The sequence below is a fragment of the Poecilia mexicana genome, unplaced genomic scaffold, assembly GCF_051168715.1.
Source record: "Poecilia mexicana isolate PSO_F unplaced genomic scaffold, ASM5116871v1 scaffold_20, whole genome shotgun sequence".
Lineage (NCBI taxonomy): Eukaryota > Metazoa > Chordata > Actinopteri > Cyprinodontiformes > Poeciliidae > Poecilia > Poecilia mexicana.
Window position 1 is genome coordinate 6,391,134 of NW_028263389.1, and position 23,668 is coordinate 6,414,801.

The 23,668-nt window shown below is 38.8% G+C and overlaps 1 long non-coding RNA gene across 1 annotated transcript in view; it reads right to left on the reverse strand.

Moving 5' to 3' along the window:
* The window catches only part of LOC106903875 (uncharacterized), a 50,225-nt gene that overhangs the window by 25,492 nt on the left and 1,065 nt on the right, over nucleotides 1-23,668 (reverse strand). Inside the window, exon 2 of the long non-coding RNA XR_001414772.2 lies at nucleotides 21,640-21,787. This is a non-coding gene — a long non-coding RNA (uncharacterized LOC106903875). The remainder of the gene's footprint in view (nucleotides 1-21,639; nucleotides 21,788-23,668) is intronic.

The following is a 23,668-nucleotide window of genomic DNA, read 5'->3' on the forward strand; positions in this document are numbered from 1 at the left end:
CTAATTTACCTTGATTTCTAAATTCCTCTGAAATAAATCTGGTTTCTTAACATTTACAGTTCATACTGTGCTGTGAGATCATTAAGTCATTTTATTGTTTCTATTTTAATATTTCTCTTGTGTCTACCATTTGTAGTTTATCAGTTTGGTCATTCTTCTTCTCAGTAGTTTAGTGAGTTTGTTGACTGAATTGTAAGGTGAATTCTTTGTTAATTCACTCTTGTACATTGGAGGGAAATTGTCTGTGTTTACTCCATGAACATGTGTACCATATTGTTTACTTAACGACTTTGCTACTATTTTCTCAATTACCAAGTGGTGCCCTGACTTGGCAATTTTAATTTAAGTGACCAGTTTTATTTATCATTACCCTAAGCGATTATTTAAAATATTACTAACCAAAGTAGGCTTCGCTGCGACACAACAAGTGGATACCAGAAAAAGTGTGACACTGTCCAGATTCAGACCTGCCTGCCACTTTGGAGCAAAGAGTCATAAAACTCAACCATGTGCTAAGAGTTAACCTTAAGCCAGACAAAGAATTATGACTTTGGGCTCGGCACAACAACAGAGCGATTGGGATGACAAAGGAAAAGGAAATTAATAAGAAAAAGATGGAGAGGAAGAGGAAGCGGGCTTCTGCAGTGTGCTGGACACGGTGGGGATGGACGGACATTAGAGAGCCAGATGCACGTTCGGTTTAAAAGTTCTCCAGGTTGCACTGCAAAGGGTTTCAAGCCTTTTCTCGATCCAACTGAATGCAAAGGGAGCAGATCACGGCTGTGTGGCTCTGCAAGAGGCCAGGTCTCATAAGACTCTCATCGGTCCAACTTTGGGTTTTATAGCGGTGGTCAGTTTCTTGTCAGTGACGTCTCCAGCTTAATGAAAGCTGGGAAATGCAGTTCTGTTAGTTCATTTGAGTAAAATGGATGATTATGTTTGTGTTCCTTGTTGTTGCTCAACAGGTTCTTGCCATGTTTAGTTCCATTATTATTGCTTTGGTGATTAATTTGTATTTAGTTTGTCCTGGTGTTCTGCTCTTTGTGCTTTGGATTTTTTTTTCTCCTTTTGCTTAGTGTTTGTTTTTCTCTTGCCCTTGTTTTGCAGTTTCCTTGAGTCCCATCTGTTCTCCAGTGTTCATTCACCTTCCCTCAGCTTGAATGTTTGCTCCCTCCCACAGCTGTTTTGTATCTCCTGATTTTCCTCTGCCAGCGCTCTCCCTCAGCTGTTTCCTATTTTCCTCTGAGTAGTTTGTCTGCCTCCAGTGTCATTTCCCGCCGCTGCCTCCATGTTTAAGCTTCTGGACTTCCATTGTTCTTCACTCCTGCTTGCATTTTGGTCCAGATCCAACCATACAAAACATGACATACAGAAGGTGTTTTTTTGTAGATTTTGGCTACAAAATCTACAAAAATTTTTAGATTTTTTGTAGATTAGCCTCATAATGTGTATGAGGCTATTGAAACAAATTTATAGCCTCATACATTATAACTTTATTGCTAAAGTATTGTAGCAACAGAGAGCACCATTTTTGTTGTTCTGTTTTAGAAAGGCAGGTATATCATTATCAAAACTTTTTTTTGTTACTTTTTGGTATTTCTTTCAAGATCATCATATGAGAATCTGTTTCTCCAAATGTTTCTTTCTCTAACTTTGCCATTTTTATTAAACACAGATGAGATGCAACAAAACACATCAAATATTTAGCTTTCTTTTTAATGAAAAAATTAATATTAAAAACTAAAACAGGTAAATAATATATGTAGCTGTTAAAATTGTACATTTCTTTTAAAATAAATGCAACATACACAACACATGTTTGAAATTAGCTCGGTCAGTGTAAGGCGATTCTGTTGATGACCGGTTCTTGGAAGCTCTTTGTGGCGCCTATTAGATTAAATGTAAAGAAGCCACCAGCAAATTCCCTGCAGGTTTGCCTTGGGAGAAACACTAATGTGTCGGAGCATCAGTTGTAGCCAGTGGGTAGCGAAAATGTGGTTTATGCCAGGGATGAAGGCACATGAATGAAGAAAATTATGGTAAAATGAAAAGGTAATTTTAAATTGAAACTAAAATATATAAATCTGATGTTAGAAAATGAAGTTAAATCACATCAACAGACAGACAAAACCTGAAACTGCGTTGAACTTTCTCAGCTGTAGCTGGCGTAGCAAAATTACTGTAGGACTCGCTCAGTTTGTCTCACTTTTGCCTAAAATTCTCTTAATGATCCAAGACTTTAGGGAATATATGTGTCCCTCTGAATCTGGTGTGAAACAACCACAGCAGTTAAGAAAACAACAACAGTATACCCACTGCCAGGCATGGTAGTGGTAGTGTGATGATGTGGGGCTGCTTTGCTACGTCAGCTGACACAACCATGAATCAATTCGCTATGCGAACATCTTAAAGGAGAATGTCAGGCTGCCAATTTGTCTCTGCGGTGACTTAAAGCAAACCTGCAAGTCCACCTTTGAATAGCTCAAAACAATAGAATAGAGTTCTGGAGTGGAATAATCCAAATTTCTGGTATGCCATTCATTCCTTGATGTGCTGCAGCCTGACCTGAAGCAATACAGTTGTGTTTCAAAATCCTCTGAAGTCAGTAAATTAAAAGAACTTTGCATAAAACAATTGGAACAATGATTTAAGAGTCAATTACTTTACCACGTAAGGCCGAGTTGCTATGGATAGCTTTTCATCATGAAATCATCATTTGAAAACCATGTTTTATTATCTGAGTCTGTATGTTGACTTCTTGATGTAATATTGCTGATGAAATTTTTGACTTGGATTCACTGCAATAGGAGAACGTGGCTTCTTCGTAGGGAGAGTGGTCAGATAAGAACGTGGAGTCAAACAAGACAAGAGAGAAAGTGTGCAAAGGAAACACACAGAAGACGTGAAAGAAGAAAGACAACATCTAAGACCTCTTCCTGGTAAGAATAAGGCACAGAGCACATGAAAGGACACATTGATCTTCTGTTTCAATGAGTGACAGCAGCAAAGCAGAAGGTAGTTTGCCTCATCCATTGTGCTTCAACATCAGCTCTTTTAATTCCACCGGTTGTTGTGTAACTTACACTGGTTTTGGAAACGTTCTTTTGCAGATCTGCTTTTCAAACTTTGACCGCTTCCCCCTTTATAGCTCCCTGAACAATCCCGGTTTCCTGTGACATTTGCACAGCCCACATGTACGGCACACACACACACACACACACACACACACGATACAAGGCAGCTCCCTGCACATTAAACCAATTACATGTCGATCTCTTGTCTGCATGTGTACCAAATTACATTCAAATCAAATCTTTTTTTTTTTTCCCCAAGTTGTTGTCAGTGAGCGCGTATGCAGCTGTGGATACCTTCCTGTGTGCATCAATCAAACATCTGAGCATGTTATAAAGCTCTTCAGAATCCAAATCTGGCGTTTTGCGAACCTCGCTTAGATGGGAGCAACGGGCACGCCTGGAGTATTTTCCAGGATCTGGCAACAAAACATCAAGCGATTGTTTTGCGGTACTTTTGTGCATCATCTATGCTTATGTTAGCTCAACAGAGCTTCTGCTAAACGTTAAGAGTCAGCTTACTGTGTAGACGGTATATTCTCTCTGTTTCTTCAGTAAGTGTTGGTGGAATAAGTCAGAATATCTTGGTTCTTTAAGAGATCTCTAGTAATAAGGAATTAATAATCAATGTGGCGAAGGTCCAGAAAGCAAAAACAATCGCTAAATAAATACCCAGGGAGCTTATTATGTAAATAGCTTACAGTAAGTCGGTGACCTCAAAAGTATCTTTTTGCATTTTACGACGCGTTGCCCTTTTGGCCTGGACTGCTTAGCAAAAGCAAACTTCAGATAGTTCTAAAAAAAAGTGATAAAAAATGCAACCCCAGCAGTATAATCCTAACCGCCTCGCTAACAAATGGTGATGAAACAAACAGCTCCATAAATCCCTGTGATTCTTCCCTCCTTCACTCCCTGGGCGCTCTTATCCCTAAATATCCCCTGACCCACTTCAGGCTTTTGTTGAGGCCCAGTTTAGATAGTCTTGCATAAATTGTTGTCTGCAGTTGCTGGAACAGTGCCTGATCCACTGACAAAATGGGGTGGTGGGGGGAGAAATAAGTTTGGCACTGTTAGAAAAATGTTGCTTTATTTCACGGGCAGATTATGTGGGTTAAATAAGGAAATGAGGGGGAGTTTGGAGGCTTATTCATTTAAACGGCATTAGTTTGCATTTGTCAGAGATTTATTGTACAGTAATTATGGAGTCAGTGTTAAATGATTGTGTTGTTTGACGTAACATAGAGTATGGCAAAACTGTAAAGCAGAAGGAACATTCTAAAGAGATATATTTGCAAAACAATCAAAATAAAAATCTGAAATTTGGATACTCCTAAATGAAATCAAGTGGAACTAACTGTTCTTAGTAGTCACTTTATTGATAAACAGAGTCTGGAAATACATAGCTCGGTCAGAAACAACCAATCAGGAAGCAGGAGGAGGGTCTAAAAGCTGTCCATCACTCTTGTGTACAGACACAAGGGTGATGTTAGGTGTGTCATGTAATATCACAAGAAAATACCTTAAACTTTCTGGTTGTATTGTGATAAAATGTGAAAAAGTTGAAGTGGGAGGAATAATTTATCCAAATGTCATTTCAGCATTTGTTTTAAAATGTTTATAATTCATGATGTAATAGATCTTTTTTAACCTACAGTAATAAAGCTTAGAGATTCCAAACAAACTTTTTTTTCACTCCCAGTATTCAGTTTTGTGTAAATGAAAAAAAAAAAAAAAAACTGGAAGTTGTTTCCAACAAAATTTCATCAGTGAAAAAAAGAGAGACCCCGCTGAGCCCCCCAACGTGCCTCAGGCTGACCTTTATCTATTCTAGCTTTTTTTGGACTCCCCGGGTCAAAGTTTCTATTTCGTATTCTAAGGCTGCGCTGCTTCACATTTGAGTTGCGGGAATGAGAAGCAAGGTAAAGATTTCAAAAGGAGGAATAAAAAAAAGTGTGCATGGAGACATTCTGTCTGTGCAGAAGTAGCCTTTGACATGCCTTTCACAGCCACATGAAACGACGGGATGAGCACATATTTAGAGTGAATTCAATGAAATCTACAGACTCGTACAAGCCAGCCAGATGGTGCCGGGAAGATTTTTCTTATTCTGCCTGAAGGATCCAGACAGAGTGGCCTTTTACAGCGCTGCAATAAAGAATGCTGGCCTCCTCCAGCTATTCATTATCTTAAGTGTGTCTGCAGCAGACTGTGAGCAGGGAGCATTCAGATGCACAAGGGAAAGGACTGCTGAAACAAGCTTTTGAAAAGGGAAAATCTCGGCGGACGCTGTTAATTAAGCAGAGGATGTGATGGCTCTGACTGAGAAGGCTGACATGTTTGTCCTGTCAGCTTGTTGTTCAACAATGTTTGACTCGCTGCTCTAAAACGGTCATGCATTGCTTTTTTTTTTTTTAAAGCCTGCAGCCTTCCTGTTAAGGTCTACTGAAAATGTCTGTGCAGTTTGAAAAAGTAGCACTCATAAGTTGTGCAACAATGTAAGGATTATTAGAGAAGAAACTAAAACAAAAGATTTTGAAGGGTACATTGAATAAAAGTCAGCATCCTGAACTTGTGGCTGAATAAGTGTGCACTTTTGATCATTTAAAATGCAGAAATAGTTGAATTCACACCAGCCCCGTTTATTCGGCTTTAATTGACCTCCGGTTTGTTTGCCTAGAACGTCCCGTTTGTTTGGGGAGGAGCGAATGGGCAATTGAACGAACCGAAAAAAAAGAGAAGTCTGGTCCACCCAAAGACTTAGGTGTTGGTTCTGTTTAAGTGACCACCTGTGCGACATGAATGCACATGTGGATGCAAGCGGACCAGAAACCACACCAAAAGCAGGAAGCAAACTGTAGCGTAGGGAATGCTGGGTAAGAGTCTCACTCTAGCAAGAGAAATGGGTCGTGGTCTTTCACCAAAGACGGAGGAGAAATCCTACAATAGCTCAAATGTGACGCTACTTCATTTTTGTTTGCCTTTTGCAAAGAAGGGCGTTGCATTCATGTCTTCTTCTGTGTGTTTTTTTTTGTGTGTCATTTCCTTCAGGAGGTCTTGGTGCAGCGCCACCACAGGTGAGGAAGTGAACAGGGTTTTCAAGTGGTTTGGATCACTTGACACAGTGCAGCATGAAAGCAAACTGCAACACCTGAAAATGAAACAAATGTTGCAATTTTGGTCCCCAGTGGAACCAAGACAACTGGATTATCAGATATAAAAACAGCCTCAGTGTTTATTCATTCTTAAAGATTATTTCTCCTAACTTGAGTGTTTTCTTCCTCATTCATCTCCTTTTAGGAGAACTGAAATCAAATCTCAAAATATTGAAATGGCATGAATATCACTTTGTGAGGTACTTCCACAAAACATTCCAGGGACCAATATCTCTAATCTAGACATTAAATTACTTGTTTTTAGCATTTTTAATAAATGTCAAAAGTGGGGTGATTTAGGGGAGATGGAATTGAGTGGAAAATGGAAGAAGAAACCTTTGTGGTTTGTGAAGTAACGTGAAAAAACTATCAGTGTGAACAAGATGCGACCACACCAGTGCTCATAAAAATATATATATATTAACACAAGAGAAGCAAACAAAATGTGGTAATGTGACAAGTAGCCAAATGCAACTAAAGTTACACTATTTATCTCACAGCATCATCTGACTGTATGAAATCTAGACAAGAAATACTGAAAATTAAAGCATTTTTTTTATTATTGTTATTTAACTGTTTCAATCTGTCTTTAGAGCTTTGAGTTGGTTCTTGTAAACAATGAACCTGCACAGTTTTATAAACATTTTCCCTGTACGATCATCTAAGACTTCGCTACTTTCCAATGTTAATGTTACAATATACTGGATAAAAATTCTAAATTAAAACAATGGCGTTCTTTTTCTTTTTTCTTTTTGTAGAAAGAAAAGAAAGAAGATGGAAAATTTGCACTTGCGGAAAAAGGTTTTAAAAAAAAGTGAAACGAGAAAAATACAAATTAATTACTCGTGCTAATATAAAATACTAGCACCAGTTTTTCACCTTCGTTAAACTAGTTTTGACTTTGTTGTTGTTTCTTTGTTTTAGCAAATAGAGCCATATCAAATGAACTGGGTAACTGAACATTTCCTTTATTTCGATAACTCAATTCAAGTGAAGTGAAGCAGATTAAGCTGATGCTTTCAAGCTTTTATTTTTATTAAGCATGACGATTTTTCACTTTCAGCTAATGAAAATGTGACACTTAAGATCAAACTTTGACTTCCAGAATCCAGAACTGTTGGCTTAATAAACGGCACGTTTAATATATATTTAAAGGTTGTCGTTCAAGACGTATTTTTAAGCTGGCAAACGAGCCTCACTGGAACAAATACTTTAATTTGCTGAACACTGTAAACATGAAAGCCAATTTATTCTTTAGAGAGAATATTACCTTGGCTAGACGTTCAACATTTTCAAGCATTCATCTTTTTTATTGGCACAATAATGTGATTGGAGATGTGATATGAGTCAACAAATGATGTTCTTCTTCTTCTCCTTTATGAAACACTGACTTTGTTACATTTTTTGTTTTTTTTAGCATTCTACAAACATCCACCATTTCTATAAGAGCGTGGCCTCAGGCATCTTGTTTAATTGGTTTTAAAATATCCAGCTTGCTGGCTGTGGGTGGTCATAGAATTAATTTACTTTTCTTGAACGTTAATTATCACTGGTGCCAAACAAGTCATTTGAGCAGACATGTTGGATCCCAAAAGCAGTAAGCGCCTCCATTGTTGAGTTTGAATCAATCACCATACAATTTCCTTTCCAATCAAAGCAAACAAAGAACCAATTTGGAAACATAATAGGAAGGCAGATAAAAGGTGATATTTTGGTTGAAGCTAAAATTATTTTTCCTGTGATATCATTTTTTCCTTCCCATTTCTGCGACGGCACAGGAAGTTAGAGAAATGAAAATACAATCGGAATTAGAAAAGGCAAATCTGCTTTAAGTCATATTTCCCATTCAGCCTCCACTTGTAAGAAGCTGGTCATGCTTTCACCAACACAAAGACAAGAAAATTCAAATGACAGCTCCTTATCTTTTCAGTTCCACAACAATGAAAACCCAATATATTTTATTACTTACAGGAATTGTAATTAATGTCTGCTTTCTAAAAAAAAAAAAAAAAAAAAAAAAGAGAGAGAGGACAATCACTCGGGTTTTATCTCCAGCTGGAGCTCCTCGCATTTGAAGCCGCGGAGGAAAAATAGCGAGGACTCCGAGATGACAGAGCGTAATATCTCATTTCTGAGTAAGGAAAAAGTGGAGCCGGCTGCAGCCGGAGCTCCAGACTTTCTTTATGGTGAACGGCCTGACGCTGCATCTCGGGCTGCCTCGTTCTGCTTCACTTCACTCACTTTGCAGATGAGGTTGGCAGTGGCAGCCTGCTCCATATTTCAGACTAATTTATGGCCTCTGCAGAGGAGGGTGCATTAGGAAGATAAGCCACGTCAACGGTTGCCATGCGGCAACAACTGGCCACGAGGAGAACCGACAATGGTACAGGACACGTGGAAGCAAATATGAGTGCCTGTGCATTCAGTGGAAACCGAAATTAATCGGCCCTGAAGACCTTTTGGTTACTCTTCAAAGGTTTAGCTGTTACGTTTCTACTGCTTTTTGTTAATGCAGTTAATTGGTTCTAAAGTCCAGCTAAAAAGTAAAAACATTGCAAAAACATGCAATCTTACCAAGCACTTTTTTGTCTAGTTTGTAGTGTAAATATCCTAGTACACTGGAATTACGACAAAACTAGCATTAAAATAACTTAAAAACCAGATACAGAAGTTTAAGTAAATATTTGCTAGATATTAATGAAAAAGTACTAGTTCAATTGGCAGATTATTTTACTTTTAACATGGAGAAATTGTCTTGTAGTAAGTAAATTTATCTCCCAATATTAAGGAATTACTTGCTTAAAACAAGCCCCTATGTTTGGCTGAAAAGAAACTTGTTTTACTTCAAGTTGCACTAGAAATTAGACTAAAATACTTGGTAAGATTTTGTGTTTTTGCAGTGAAACTGAAAAAGCAAATCTATAAATTGTTTTGTTGAGCCTAAGAAAATGGATGGTAAAGGACAGAACAATGACTTGACTGACCTTTCTGTCTAAATTAGGTGTATTGGCCTTTTAACCACTGGCATAGGAGCCTGACATTTCACTCAGCAATCGGTTGTATACGAGCCTCTTTTCCTGTTTTGCTCCATTCTTTTTTTGTTTTTTCGCCTCCCTGATGACGGAAGGGCAGATGTATAGCCAACAGGACGCAGCCACAGCTTTGCCTCTAGCGCTGACCTCCTCTGATGACAGCCATATGTTTCTGCATTAAATATTTATGGCTGTGGGAAGATCTGACAGAAATGCAGTGTGGTCCGACCGGCTTGAGTCGATCAAACCTCAAGCTTCTATGGGGCTTGATGTCAACAACCTACGCTCCTGTCACGTTAATTTATGCGAGTAATCTAAAAAGCTTAACACGGTAATATTACGTAATGCAGAATAATAACGTCACCTATTTTGACCTAAAAGCCTCTCTCCTGTGGAGGCTCACCCAGTTTAAAGCAGAGTGTTACACGGAGTGGTGCTGCGGTCAACAATGAGTCGCAAACGCAGGTAAAAAGATGAGCGAACAGTCAAACTGGTGAACTCAGCGGTAAAATTTCACTTTAAGAAAGACCTGGTGGAAGTTTGGATAAAACCAACATATTATATACTTATATACACACTGAAAAGATGAGTTGTTTTTCCAACGAAGCGTAACCAGTTCATAGTTAACAGTTCGAAATTAAAGTTTGAAACAAATTTACTTCTTTTAAACCTTCCTGAATATGAAAACATGGAAAACTGAGATGTTTGGTTTGAGACAATAAAACCTTTCCTGTGCATATTTACATTTCTACCTTAGAAAGTTAAACCCGGTGATTAATCACAGTGCTAGACTGTGATTAATCTGATTAAATTTTCTAATTGAAGATTAGTATTGGCATTTTCTCCTCTTTTTTGTGTTTTGTCACATTACAACCTGCGTTTAGATGTTTTCTTTTCAGCTAAAAGCTCCAAATGTAAATTTCCTTTGTTCAAAAAAAAAGCTATACCTCATTAGCCACATTGCTAACCTGTGTGAAATCACTTAACACTCATAACTAACTGATGATGCAAGGAAGTAAGTCTGTTGTGTATTCAATAGCACTCTCGCTCAAACTGAAGAATCATTTCGTAACATTGCTAACGATGACATGCATGAGTTCTTCTAATGCCATTGTGGCTCTGACTGAAGCATAAAGTGTGGAGCATTTTCCGATGTTTCTCGTCATCACGGCGAGAGTGCTTGCTCGCACACACCAGGAGAATGTCGCGCGTAGAGACGGGACACCAACTTGTCGAGCTGAAGTGCTCCTTTTCCTCTAGCTGTGTGGTAATTGCTCCACAAATCACAATGACTTCCCGGAGAAGTGGAAAAGACAGCAGCCCTGGCCGCCGCTCACCATTTAGAAGTAGGTTGCTATGGTCACAGATGCATTTTTTTTTTTTTTTTTGCCTCCCGTCCTCACAGAAAATGTAATTTTCCTAATTTGGAGAAGTGACTCAACACGCTAACTTAATTCTGTTGCATCGGAACATCCTGAAGCAAAAGGAAAAACTTTTTCTTGACATTCATCTTCCTCACAGTTATTATGGAAGGCATTGTACTTTCATCCAAATGCGTGGTTCACAATTAGTAGCGTGTAGGTCACGAGTTCCTCTTCAGAGTATTGTCGTAGATGAGCCGGCATTCTGTAGGCCGTGGTCTTTAAATAGGTGTTTACTGTAGTTGTTGCACTCAAATAACTGTGTTCCCTCCGAGCATAAGTGGGCGGCAAATGTTATTCTCTACACTGGCTCACTCTGTTTTTATTGACAATCTGCATCAGAGCAGCCCCTGAATAATGGAGGGACTTGCTCATTCCAACCCTTCACTTTTAGAAAGTTTTATTGACAATTTTTTTTTTATTACGTTAAAACTTAAGAAAACTAAGTAATTACAGTCCATACAGTTGTTTATGCACCTTTGGCAATCCACAAGCTTGGCATACCTACCTTTGGGCAGAACCACCTAAGGTCCAATAAGTTATATGGTTATGGCTCAGGTACTCAAGAAATTTCCTGAAGCAACTCCTTTGGTACTGTGACTGTACGCTTGGGGTCATTGTCTTGCTTTAAGATGAACCGTCTCCCCAGGTTAAGGTCAAGCTCTCTCTAAAGCGAGGTTTTGATCCAGGATGTATCTGCACGTTACTTCATTCATCTTCCCTTCTATCATGACTAATCTACAAGTTTCTGTTGCCAAAAGACATTGTCACCGCATCATGCTGCCACCGCCATGCTTTAAGTTTGCCAGCTGTTGTTTTAAAGAGGTAGTATTTTGTATCTTCCACTGCATAGTGGAAGATACACTATGCAGTAGTGTATCTTCTACTGCATAGTGTATGCAGTAGAAGATACTTCTATAGTTGCTTGATTTTATAGCAAAATCAAGCAACTATGTTTCATTCAATCATTATAAAACTGCTATATACATCAAATATAACTTAAAAGAAATTTCACTTCATAATTTAACGCCTTGAAACTGGGCCTCTATCTCTTTAAGAAAGTCTTTCTCTCAAATTAGTAAAAGCGTAGACACCATTTGCAGCCTCAAGAGAGGCAGTGCACAGAAATAAGTAGATGCAGCATTGTTCCAGTCCTTGACAGTATAAAACCCAGTCACTGCAGCACTTTCTCCATCAGTAAAAGCACTGGCTGGTTTCAATACACCTTGCCAGAGAGTCATGACCAAATTGCTGACATAAGCATTCAATTTTAGGAGACGGACATTGTAAGTGTGCTTTGAAGAGACCCGAGTTCTGATGTTTTACACCTGAATTCTCACATTTTGATGAGAATAGAAGTAAAAGGACAGACAGAGGAAAACCTCCCAACCAAATTTTATATGGTTTTGCTTCAGGACAGAGAGCATTATGACTAAATTATATTACCAGTAGTATGCAAGTATGTAAATTCCTCCATATTGAGGCTTATATTACTTCACCGCATTTTCCTGAAAGCGCAGTTAGACGTTTCTGTACGAGCTTTTATTCGAGCCGAACTCTGCCTTTCAAATTAGATGGAAAAGAGATAACTGTTTTGCCTAATGCTATGCACTGATCCATCTTTATCGAGCATGACATTGAGAGCCATGCCAGCATCCTCCGCATCTGAACCACAGCCAGTAAAACCAATCAGAGCACAGAGAGACACCCTCCGGCCACCTAGAAGCAGTGGGAGGAGGAGAGAAGACTGGAAAGAGAAAGACGGGATGAGAGAACAGAGGGAAGAAGTCTTTAAGTCAAACGCCGGGATGCATCTCAAGGACACTTAGAGAGTACTTCTGAGGCCAAGAACTTGTTTAGAGAAACTCTTTTAATCATATTCTCTTTACCACACACTTCAGTAACAAATGGAGCGTACAGAGCGAAGACCAATCGCAACGCCGATGGTGGAAGGAGATATATGTGGAATCAAATTTTTAAAAGTGGTGTAAAAATGTTTCTGAAATGGCACTAGTCTGAGTGAGTTAACAAGCAAGCAACAGTTCTGGACCGCAGCGGGAGATGGGGACATGCTTCCTACCCTTGGCTCACCGCTGTTCTCTGTCCTTCAAATAGAGCTGGTATCCAAGGATCCCTGTGTAGTGGGTTTGCTGAAAGAACTTTTATCTCAGGCAGGGAAAACAATCGCACAACTTTCCAACTGGCCTTTATACTTTGTAAAGGGCATGCTGTTTTCTTTCTTATGGCTTTCTTTCTTTCCTTTTCAGTTATTCAGCTTCTATGCAACACAGATCTGGAACAGACGTCCAGAAAACTGCAAAACAGCCTAAACACTGAGTTTATTAAATCAAGGCACCCCCACCTGTTTAAAGCTGCTTTTGATTGGTAGAAAAAGGAACATCGATCAACATGTTTCATGTGTATTTGCTTGATTATTTTTGATGATGGCATTTGACGAAATGTAAAGTTTATTGCTTGTTTCATAATCGATGACTGCGATGTTTTGGTCAGATAAAGTGTTGCCAATGTTTTTATGATGTAATGCACTTTGGATTGCCGTATCGCTGAAATGTGCTATCCAAATAAACTCGACTTTCTTTCTTTTTTTTCACAGTTCTACTACTTTTTGCTATCTGTCACATAAAAGCTTGTGGCTGCTTCTTGACAGAACACAAAAAACGATCAATGGGGCATGAAAACATTCACAAAGCAGGTTCTTCATGTTTTCAACTCACTGACATACTTATCAAGATCATTTACTTTTTACTGCATTGCCATAAAAAAAACTGAGAAGTTCCTAAAACTGTACCACACATTCCTTTCTTTCAGTTTTACTCTAATTGCAGTGAAAGAAAGTTCAACCATGCCACCTTCACAGCTAAGTGACTGTTGACATCAACCACATTTCCCTGATCCTTGGGCTCTGTAGGAAACTAATGAACTTCCTGGGATTTGTTGATCGTCTTTCTCCGATCACAAGCGCATAGCTTGACTTTTAAAGATTTGCCCGTCCTTTTTGGATCAATGCTGTTTCTGCTTTCTAACCCAGTGTCCTTGCAGCACTGCTCTGTTTGTTTCAAGCCTGCGATGAGCTCTCTCTCTCTCGTTTCTTCCTCTGTCCACCTCACAGGTTTGGTTTTTGTTTGTCCCGCTCTTGGCAAGCTGTGGGTGTCGAGTTGTTATTCTGTTCGCATCCCGACTCTGAAGCTGCCCAAAAACACACTCTCTTCAAGGCCTCTGGGCCCTTTCTAAGCCGGTTTTCTGCCGGCCCACATGGTTAGGAGCTTAGCTAAGTCAGGTTTTTTTTTGTTTGTTTGTTTGCTTGCTTTGCTAAGTGTGTCTCTCCGGCCTTGGTCTGTTCAAAATTCCCTCTGCAAAAAGTCAATAACCTTAGAATTTCACTGACCTTTCCTTTTGTTGAGGAAAAAAACTTTCTGCAAAACTCAAGTCTGGGTCAAACTTTCTTTTTCAGTACTTTACAGTGCAAAATGTGTGAGAGTGAACTTCTTCAAACCGAATTATGAAATGCTCAATGTGTCTTTGATGTTTTAAGACATTACTGTGGATTTTGTACAGCCTTGTGGTTTATAGAGTCTTATTTTTGCTCTGTCAATTGGGACTTTGCAAATGGCGAAGTAGGCGAAGTCAAAACGGACCTTTCTGAGTAAATGCAAAATGATTTAATTAATTAAGAGAAAATTAAATTAAGTCAAAATTAAACCAAAACCAACATATATGTGAAAAGATAATGCTCCTGCAACTGAATAACCGGTTTAGCCACCCTTGATGGGTGACAGCTGGCAGAGAGTCCTGAGATCACTGTGAATCATTTTTTGCCAACTTTTGTCAGCATCTCAGTCAGAATAGACCAGGACAATGCAGTTCACCTTAACGCCAGAAACTCTCCTTTGGGGTTTTCTGAATAAGGTAGGTAAGATAAGGTAATTTTATTCATAGAGCACTTTTTCAGCAACAAGGAAATTCAAAGTACTTCACATGAATTAGAAGGAAATACAAATAAAATAAACCAAAGGAAAGAGCAAAAGAAGTAAAAAAAAAAAAAAAAAACCTTCATATTAGTTCCCCACGTTTAAGAATAAGTGGTCCGTAATTTATAAACTAGTAGGGGGGTTTCTCTGGATTCTTGGTCTGATGATGCTGATCTAATGTAGTAAGGTGAGTTCCTCTGGATTCTAAGTTTACTCCTGAAATAATAAGTCCTTTGGAGTGAAGTATGTAAACTAAGTGTTCCTGTTGTGGAAAGTTGTTTTTCTGGATTCTAAGTTTGTTCTAATTCCTTTTCTGGGTTGTAGGATAATTATAAGTATTCCATGATCTATATGGTTGCATCAATTGCAGCCAATCAGAACCGTAATCACAGGAGCTCTGCTCTAATTTATGAACACTGTCCCTAACTGAGCTTACTGAGGCCTGCTGGGAAAGTAGATACTTTTTGTTATTTTCCCGTGATGTGCTGGACGAATCGTTTTTGTTTTCAGGGCATAATTAGCCCTTGGACTTTCCCAGCAGAGGAAATTGAGTAATTTTTTGATTCTACATATTTGCCCACTTCTCCGTTTTAGACTACTTTGTACATAAAAGGTTTCTGACTGTAATGTGACAAAATTTGAAAAAGCTAAAGGAGTTTAGATAATGGTACAAGGCCCTGTAGTTGCCTGTCAGGCCCATAAATACAATCTGGGACTTCTTCAGTTAAATGAATATATGAAAACATTCTCTTAGTGTCTTAGTCGTCCTTCTGGTTCAGAAACAGAACAAGATTTTTGATCAAACTGATGTCAATACCAGTTTTATTCTTCATGGTTGCTTATCCACATTTGAAAGACACTTTATACACTGGATTGCATCGGCATCTATTAAAGGAGCAAAGTTATTTGTGACCATTTTCTCCTATGACGTTAACTGCAATGCAGAAGCTGCTGACAAGAGACTTGTGCGAAAGGTGTGAGGAACGGACCTCCCACTGCGTACGACTTTCCTGATTCATATCTGCTGTTGCCGTGCCCTTTTTGGTAACGCGTAATTGCCTCATCGACGACATCAATAACGTCATTTTGAGTCAAAAGGACTTAATAAAGGTAGAACAGAGTGAGCCGTGTTGCAGAAAGAACCAAAATAAATTCTGAGAAGAGGTGAAAAGTTTAACTTCTTAGAAGGTTTAAGTGAGCCATTCTTCTCCTTCAGCACTAACAAGGTCCAAGAGAGGATTTTATTAGCGCTTAAATCACAGCTTCATCGATAGCTGGTAATCCTCCTTTAATGAATTCAGTAGATTATTTAAACACTAAACAAATGAGATGTTGGATTTCTGCTAACAGAGGGAAAGTTTAGTTGCATAAGAAGAGTAGTTCACTATCTTTTTGTTTGCAGGACCATCTGTGGTTGTTAACACCCCAGTTCTTGATTTTAATTATTTTTATAGCAACAGCAAAAGAAATTAACTAATAAAAATCCCACATTATGATTAAATAAATGTTTATAACAATCAAAGCCCTCACACTTACTGGAACTTTTTATTTTTTAGAAGTTGCTCAGAGGAACTTTTAATTATTCACAACTTTCTGTTTACTGACAACAAATGTGACATGATACAGTGGCCTGTTTGTCAAAATGGGAAAGACAGGAGAACATGAATTCTCACATTTGGTGTGAGAAATTTTGCATTACTATCTTACCACAACATGGTGACAATTTAAACAAGTAGAGTTTAAAGGTTTTTTTTTTTTTTTTTTTTAATAGTTACTGCAGCTTTAAACAGTGTTTCCACCCTCAGGTCTTCAACCTTCATTTGTATTTCCTGAATATGAGAAAACCTGTGAGCCAAAACCTTTTTTAAATTAATCAAATAAAGTTGACTATTTGAGGAGCTAAACTATGCATCGCATTTTTTTTTTATTGTTTGGCCTTAAGTTGTTGTGCTTCATTAATTGATGGTTTGCCTCCCTGAACAGTAACAAACTTTATATAAAGCAGCTAAGATTATAAATGTAATACATATTCATTGCAACTTTTCATTTACTTGAAACAAATCATTTTTCCTGCAGCGCTTTTCACCGCAGGCCCAAATGTTTGGGCAAAGTTTTAGGCTTGTAGCTTTGCATTATAATACTGTGTCCGTTACCTCAGTAGCACCTCATTCAGTCACGCCTTCATGGATCAGCTTATCAGAAGACATAAGTATGCATACCAGCTACAAAGTACTGTCAAGTCCACATACTTGGAGCAGAATGTATTTGGCTCCTACATTCTTGATTGAATCCTCAGAAGAAAATCCTTAGCCGTCACACTTCTCCAGAATGCCACTTATTGACTTATTATTACAATAATTACAGAATACAAAGTCCTAAACTGCAAAGGAACCATGGTGGTTTCATATGAAGCTGCCTTTTATTGTTGGGTTAGAACGTTTTGAAGGTTTTTTTGGCCAGTAAAAGCAGCTTAGTTTTGAAAACGGTAAAAAAAAATAAAAAATAAAAAAAAAGACGGAAAAAAAGTCATGACTGTAAAGCAGGAGCAACTTCTAAGATGCCAGTATTCTCACGCAGTGGGTGGTACATTTGGAGTCTAAAGAGAGCTGCTCACAGGATCAAGGAAACTTCAAAAGACCTTCAGGAAAACTTAAGACTAAAAACCAGAAGTGTTCTCTGTTTCCCAGGAACACTTGAAGGAATCTTAAATCCTCGGAAAAGGTATTTGAAGAAAAGCTTTTCCTGAAATCAAAAATACATTTCTAAACATGCCAGGCACCAGATCTCACAGCAGGGGATGAGGGGGAGCTGGTGGGTACAGCCTGAACAGGCTAACTGTCTGTCACAGGGGGAAGCGGGCTTCATTTTGCAGAAGAAGTTAATAATGAAAAGACTATGCCCGTTAAAAGTTTAAAAAGTGTATCTTAATTATATACTACATAAATTTTTCACCGTGAGGAAAAGGAGAAACAAACAAAAGCAATGAAAACTTAATTAATGTCATTGTAGTCGGGTTTAAATGAGGTTTAATTATTTTTAAAAGCACTTTTTTTTATGAGAGTAAAAGCTTAGAAGCTGAGAAACATGTTCATACTACAGCCATATTCAATAAATTAAAACATGCATGCAGATGAGGCCCATTTGTCAAATTAAAGTACCTTTGGAAAATAAACACTGAAAAGGTAATGAAACATACTTTTCATTAAACCTGCATTTCCGTTATATATATATATATATATATATATATATATATATATATATATATATATATATATATATATATAGTCATAGGAGTCATAGGCTTTATTGATTACAAGAAATCCTATGACTCAATGCCACACACTTAGAGATGTACAACATCAATAGGACTCTAAGAGCCTTCATTGCAAACTCGATGGGGCTGTGGAAAACCACCCTTGAAGCCAACTGCAAACCACTTGCACAAGTGTCCATCAAATGTGGCATATACCAAGGAGATGCTCTGTCCCCACTGCTGTTCTGCATAGGCCTGAACCCCCTCAGCCAACTCATCAACAAGACGGGCTATGGATACCGACTCAAGAATGGGGCCACAATCAGTCACCTCCTCTACATGGATGACATCAAGCTGTACGCCAAGAGCGAGCGAGACATCGACTCACTGATCCACACCACCAGGATCTACAGCACTGACATTGGGATGTCATTCGGACTAGAGAAGTGTGGCCGGATGGTTACAAAGAGAGGGAAGGTCGTCCACACAGAAGGGGTCACTCCCAGAGGGAACAATAGCAGACATAGAGCACAGTTACAAGTACCTGGGAATACCACAAGCAAATGGCAACCTCGATGAGGTCACAAGGAAAGTAGCCACAGCCAAATACCTCCAACGAATAAGGCAAGTCCTGAGAAGCCTGCTCAATGGCAAGAACAAGATCCGTGCGATAAACAGCTATGCCTTGCCAGTAATCAGATACCCTGCCGGAATAATTAGTTGGCCAATGGAAGAGATAAAGGCCACGGATGTTAAGACTCGGAAGCTACTAACCATGCATGGAGGGTTCCACCCCAAATCCAGCACCCTGAGACTGTACACAAGCCGTAAGGAAGGAGGCAGAGGACTAGTGAGTGTGAGAGCCACTGTCCAGGATGAAACATCCAAGATCCATAAATACATCAAGGACAAAGCCTCAACAGACAACGTGCTCAGTGAATGTCTCAGACAATGGGGAACAGAGGATGAGGTGCTGGAGGCACCATCATGGGAGTAATGGCCCTATATAGTAATGTTGGGAACAAGTCAAGCTCAGCTGAGTGTTTTGAAATATTATCCAAACTTCTACGGAAACAACAGAAACGTTATGACCTCCTGAGTTACGCATTCAGGAAGGTTGCTATGGAGCCAGTCAAAAACAAAGGCACAGCCTTGTCTTAGCTCTAGGTGTGTAGATGTACTTTCATCTGCAAATAACCCATTTGTAAGGAACAAAAAGGCAGCAGTTGTGTGTTTTTCGTTCTAAGTGATGTCCGGTGCGGTGCTCTGTCATCCTCCTTCTTCCACTTTGCTGACTCTTCATCTGTCGGCCGTGTCGCTCTCTCTCCTTAACAAGATTATGTTTTTATTGGTGGCTTTAACAATTAATCATAATAACTCTTACACAAACAAAAATGTTCTCAAATTAACAAAGTCTTGACAAGTCAATGAACAGACACGTGAACTTTTACATACAGGTTGGTAGACTTCCTTTTGGTCATCTGTCTGCTTGACAACGCGCCCAATGCAGTTTTTTTCTCCGCCGTCTACCTTCCTCTTTCGACTTCCAAAATGTTGCGCTTCTGACTGCTGTTCACTGGAGATAAACTTACTGAATCATAAATACTTACAGACTTGACATCACTTCACTTTAACCACAGACCAATATATACACAGAATACAACATACTAATTTTCTCTCAGTTGTGTCTAGTTCCTTCTGGTTTTCGAGAGAATATTTGCAAAGAGAAAACTGAAATGCGACCACACTCAGTCTGATCTACAGCACTGTGGTTCTTCTCAACCACAGCGAGCCAGTTCTGTCAAATTAAACTAGGCCGACAGATAAAACTTATTTATCTACAAAGAAGCCTCAGACATGCACTCTGCTACGGTGTGGCTCTTAAATCTTAAGCGCACACACCGTTTCAACCCCCACAGCCCCCATTAGACTGCGGTCACCTCCGTCCTGGGATGCTCGCTGCCAGGCATCAGTCCCAGCCGCCATCAGCCGTTTGTTTCTCTTTAACCTTTCATATAAATGTGACGTGTAGGAGCTGCTATTGGCGCTGGCAGGTAATTTGTGTTTGCGGGAGACTGTTCCATTGGTGTGTATAAAAGTGTGTGTCAGTGTGGCGTGAGGGCTGTGCGTAGTGCACTTCTCCTTCATCCCCTCTTCCACTAATGCAATGAGTTCCCGGGCCCATCAGTCCACAGCCAGAAAGACCGCAGTGCTGCATCAGGCCCCCTCATTATTCTCTTTACTGCCTTTCCGCCCTCAGCTTGGTAACAATGCGAGTGTGTAATCATATTTGGAGCTGTTGTAAAAGTCCTGACAAAAAAAAGAAAAAAAAAATACAGCTCATGAAGTTCCCCTTTTTTTTGCCTGACACCTGAAGTGGTGTGCAGCACAGATGATTTGTTCACAGAATTATTGCATGAGCTAACAACTCAGCCAGAGGTGAAGCCAGGCCTGTTTTTTTTTTTTTTTTTACAAAAAAATGTTTTTGAGGCACTAGTGGAATTCATATGCAGTATTTGGGACAGGAAATGGGCAGCAAGAGAGAAAGACAGCAAAGACCCAGGGTTGGGAATCGAACCCCAATGGGTTGAGAATTTATGCTGCTTTTCAGTTGAACTTGAAACTGGGAGATACAGACTCCACAGTCGGAAAAATTAATTGGAACGCCCTCTGAAGTTGAATTTCCCATTGGAAAACTGGGAGCAACTCAGACAGCCCCCCAGTTACGACTTGTAGTGCGTTTCAATATGGCCGCTTCTCGCATCAACAGTACTAAACTGTTGATGCGACATATTTATTTCACAAGACCCACATGTACGATTCTGTCTAAAATCAACACTGCATGGAGTTTGTTACTTTTTTCTCAAATATTTCTTGCATATAGAAACATAAAATATTACAGAAAGTTATTTTTAAAATTAATTGTTCAAAAGTTGTGCATTAGACATCTTTTTTGGTTAAATAATGTCTTTGTAAAACATAAAGATTTAACTTATAAGGGACTGTGTTTTCTTTGTTTTTTACATCCTAAGTTCTTATGTTTCATCTTTGGATACTTTGAGTTCAGTCTTGTTTATGGTTGTGTGTAAAAAACCAACTTAATTTCTTGAGCAGTAAAACTTAATTAAATTAATTAAGTTAATTAAGTTTAAGGGAGGCTTTCTTGCAAAATGGAAGCACCCATCACACTTTACTATCAACAATTAGAGAGACTAGAGAGGGAAGACAGCTGTGTCAAATTAAACTGGTGCAAGATATAAAAGTGTTTCAGGACTTATTTATCTGAAAGCAAACAGAAGGAAGTACTGCCACTTGTTTTGTTTAAAAAAAAATAATCCAATTAAATGATACAGATTTGATCTTTACTGGGTTTTGTTTTGGGTTTTTTTTTTTTTTTTTATCTTTGACCTTTTCTAGAATTGGGATTTGGAGGTTGAAAAAAATGAAATTTGTGAATTCCTGTGATTTTATGCACTTTGATTGGCCTCTACATGTGTAAAGCAGTTACAGGAATTCTGTATAAAAATAAACACAAAAGTCTAACCAATAATATGTTTGTATACGTTTACAGTTGCCACTTTTGCCATAAAGCGTTGTGCTGCCTTCCTGGTTTTCTTTCGATGTGCTCTATTTATTCGGATCTTCTTTTTAATCCAGCTGTCTAATCCTGGTTCATCCACGCATTTCCCCGCCAAACAAAATAAATGTGTTACTCTCCTACCTTATAAGGTGAAAACCGACTTAAAGGCCGTGATGTTATTGGAGCTTCGAAAATGGCAACGCCGAGCAGGGATTCTTCCATCTGTGGTCCCGCAGTGAATCACCAGGAAGTTGGATGACACTTTTGCCAGCAGACGTCAAACTCATCCCTGAATAAGGACCACCGCAGCAGAAGACGGGCGTTTAGGGTTGGAACTGTAGCTATGAACAGCAGAAAATAGCTTGGATTTGAAATTTGTGCGTGTGCAGATGAATGTGCCTTCGCCTATGTGGGCAGGTCTGTGTGGGCACATTCACAGACATAATGAAAGTTTTGGAAGACGTGACGGAGACGACGTCTTGACACGTTGACAGCCAGCACATTGAGCACATCTGACATGAATTCAATTACAAGACACATCTCTTGTCTCCGAGTTGCAAACAGATGTCTGTCATCCTCTCCGAGTGGCAGCTCCAAAAGCCCTATTTTGGGAACGTGAATTTTCCCTTTTCACCTTTTTTCTTATGGGTTTCTCTTTCTGCAAAGGTGCTTAAAAATGGAAATAGAGGAGCTGCAGGGTGGTCTGTTTGAGAAGATGGAAACTTGTCATCTTCTCATTTAGCATGGCACCTTAGAGTGTTTTTGTGACTTGGGAACAAATATGTGTTTTCAATGAGTGTTTTCATAGATATGCGTCTTAACAAAGCAAGCAGGACACTGCCATGGAAAAAGTATTCACACAATTTCAGTTTTTTCCTTATTTTGTTATATTCCAAACACAACTAACAAATAAGTAAAAAGTTACATACTTTTTACTTATTTGTTAAAACTGTCACTATGTCAAGATGGTATAATATGAGGCAATCTGTGGGAAAAAAAAGTTCCTCTACCTTCTCCCTGTGGTCTCACTGAACAAATACATTCTCCCTCTTGCTCTCTGCTAGCTAGTGCTAGCTTGCTAGCCAGCTAGCATGGCCACTGGTTGCATGCTAGCTGGCTAGCTGTTTTACATTTCACATTTTTTGCTTTTACTCTCTACCTGCTGCTCACACTCCTCTGATATCTACCCTGCTGTATTTTTATTAAAATATCACGTTGAGCTATGCTCACCTCACTCTTGGCAGTTTTCTTTTCACTCTTAAAATAATAACAAAAATCACTAAAAGTGCAAAAGTGAAAATAAATCAAACCCAGTGTGACAACATGAGCATTCATTTCCTCCTGCTGTCATAATTCTAAGTAAAAAATAATTCTACATAAAAACCGGAGGTTGCTTCAGGACAGAGTTAAGTTTCAGTGCTCTGCTCAAATGCTGCAGTGAAATCAGGTCAGACACTTAGCCCTGTTTGTCCTTATAACACAGATTGGAGATACGTTTGGCATCTTTGCCTCAGGCAGTTAATGGATCAGCTGTCGACCCCCAAGTGTTACTTATAATCTCCTCCCCATAGACTTGATGAGATTTAAGACTTTCTCCTAAAAAAAAAAAAAAGAAAACAAACAAAAAAAAACATGAACAGCAGCTCTGCAGGGAATTAGAAAAGAAAGTTCTAGAAGGAAAAAAAAAAAGAATATGCATCGCTGCAAAAATAGCTTTTTAGTCAGACAGGGATTAAAGTCCATGAAAACCTTTGCCTTTGGATGTTGGGAAGGAAGTGTTTAGATACAAAAAAAATGTTTTCTTATTTATTTTGTTGGTAGGGTTTATTTGAGTTTTCAGTCATCCTCTCAATCTCTGCTCTGCTGTTTGTAATTTGGGAACAAACTCAGATAGGTTGAGGTAACCTTACAAATAAACTGGAATTTTTTCACTTGTATATAAATCAGTCAAAGCTAATTTAAGAGTCATCTTTTTTTCTTTTTTTGGAAGGATCCAATGAGCCGCAGTGTCCTACGAGTGAGAACAAAACAGGATTAGAATTAAAGGATTACAGTTTCTCTGAACAGAATGTTTTAATCTAGTTGTACTGGGTTCTGGTCTGATTCTGATATCTGATTTTAAATCTACTGCCAACAGTGTTTCCCAGTCCATAAGGCAATATTACTTAAA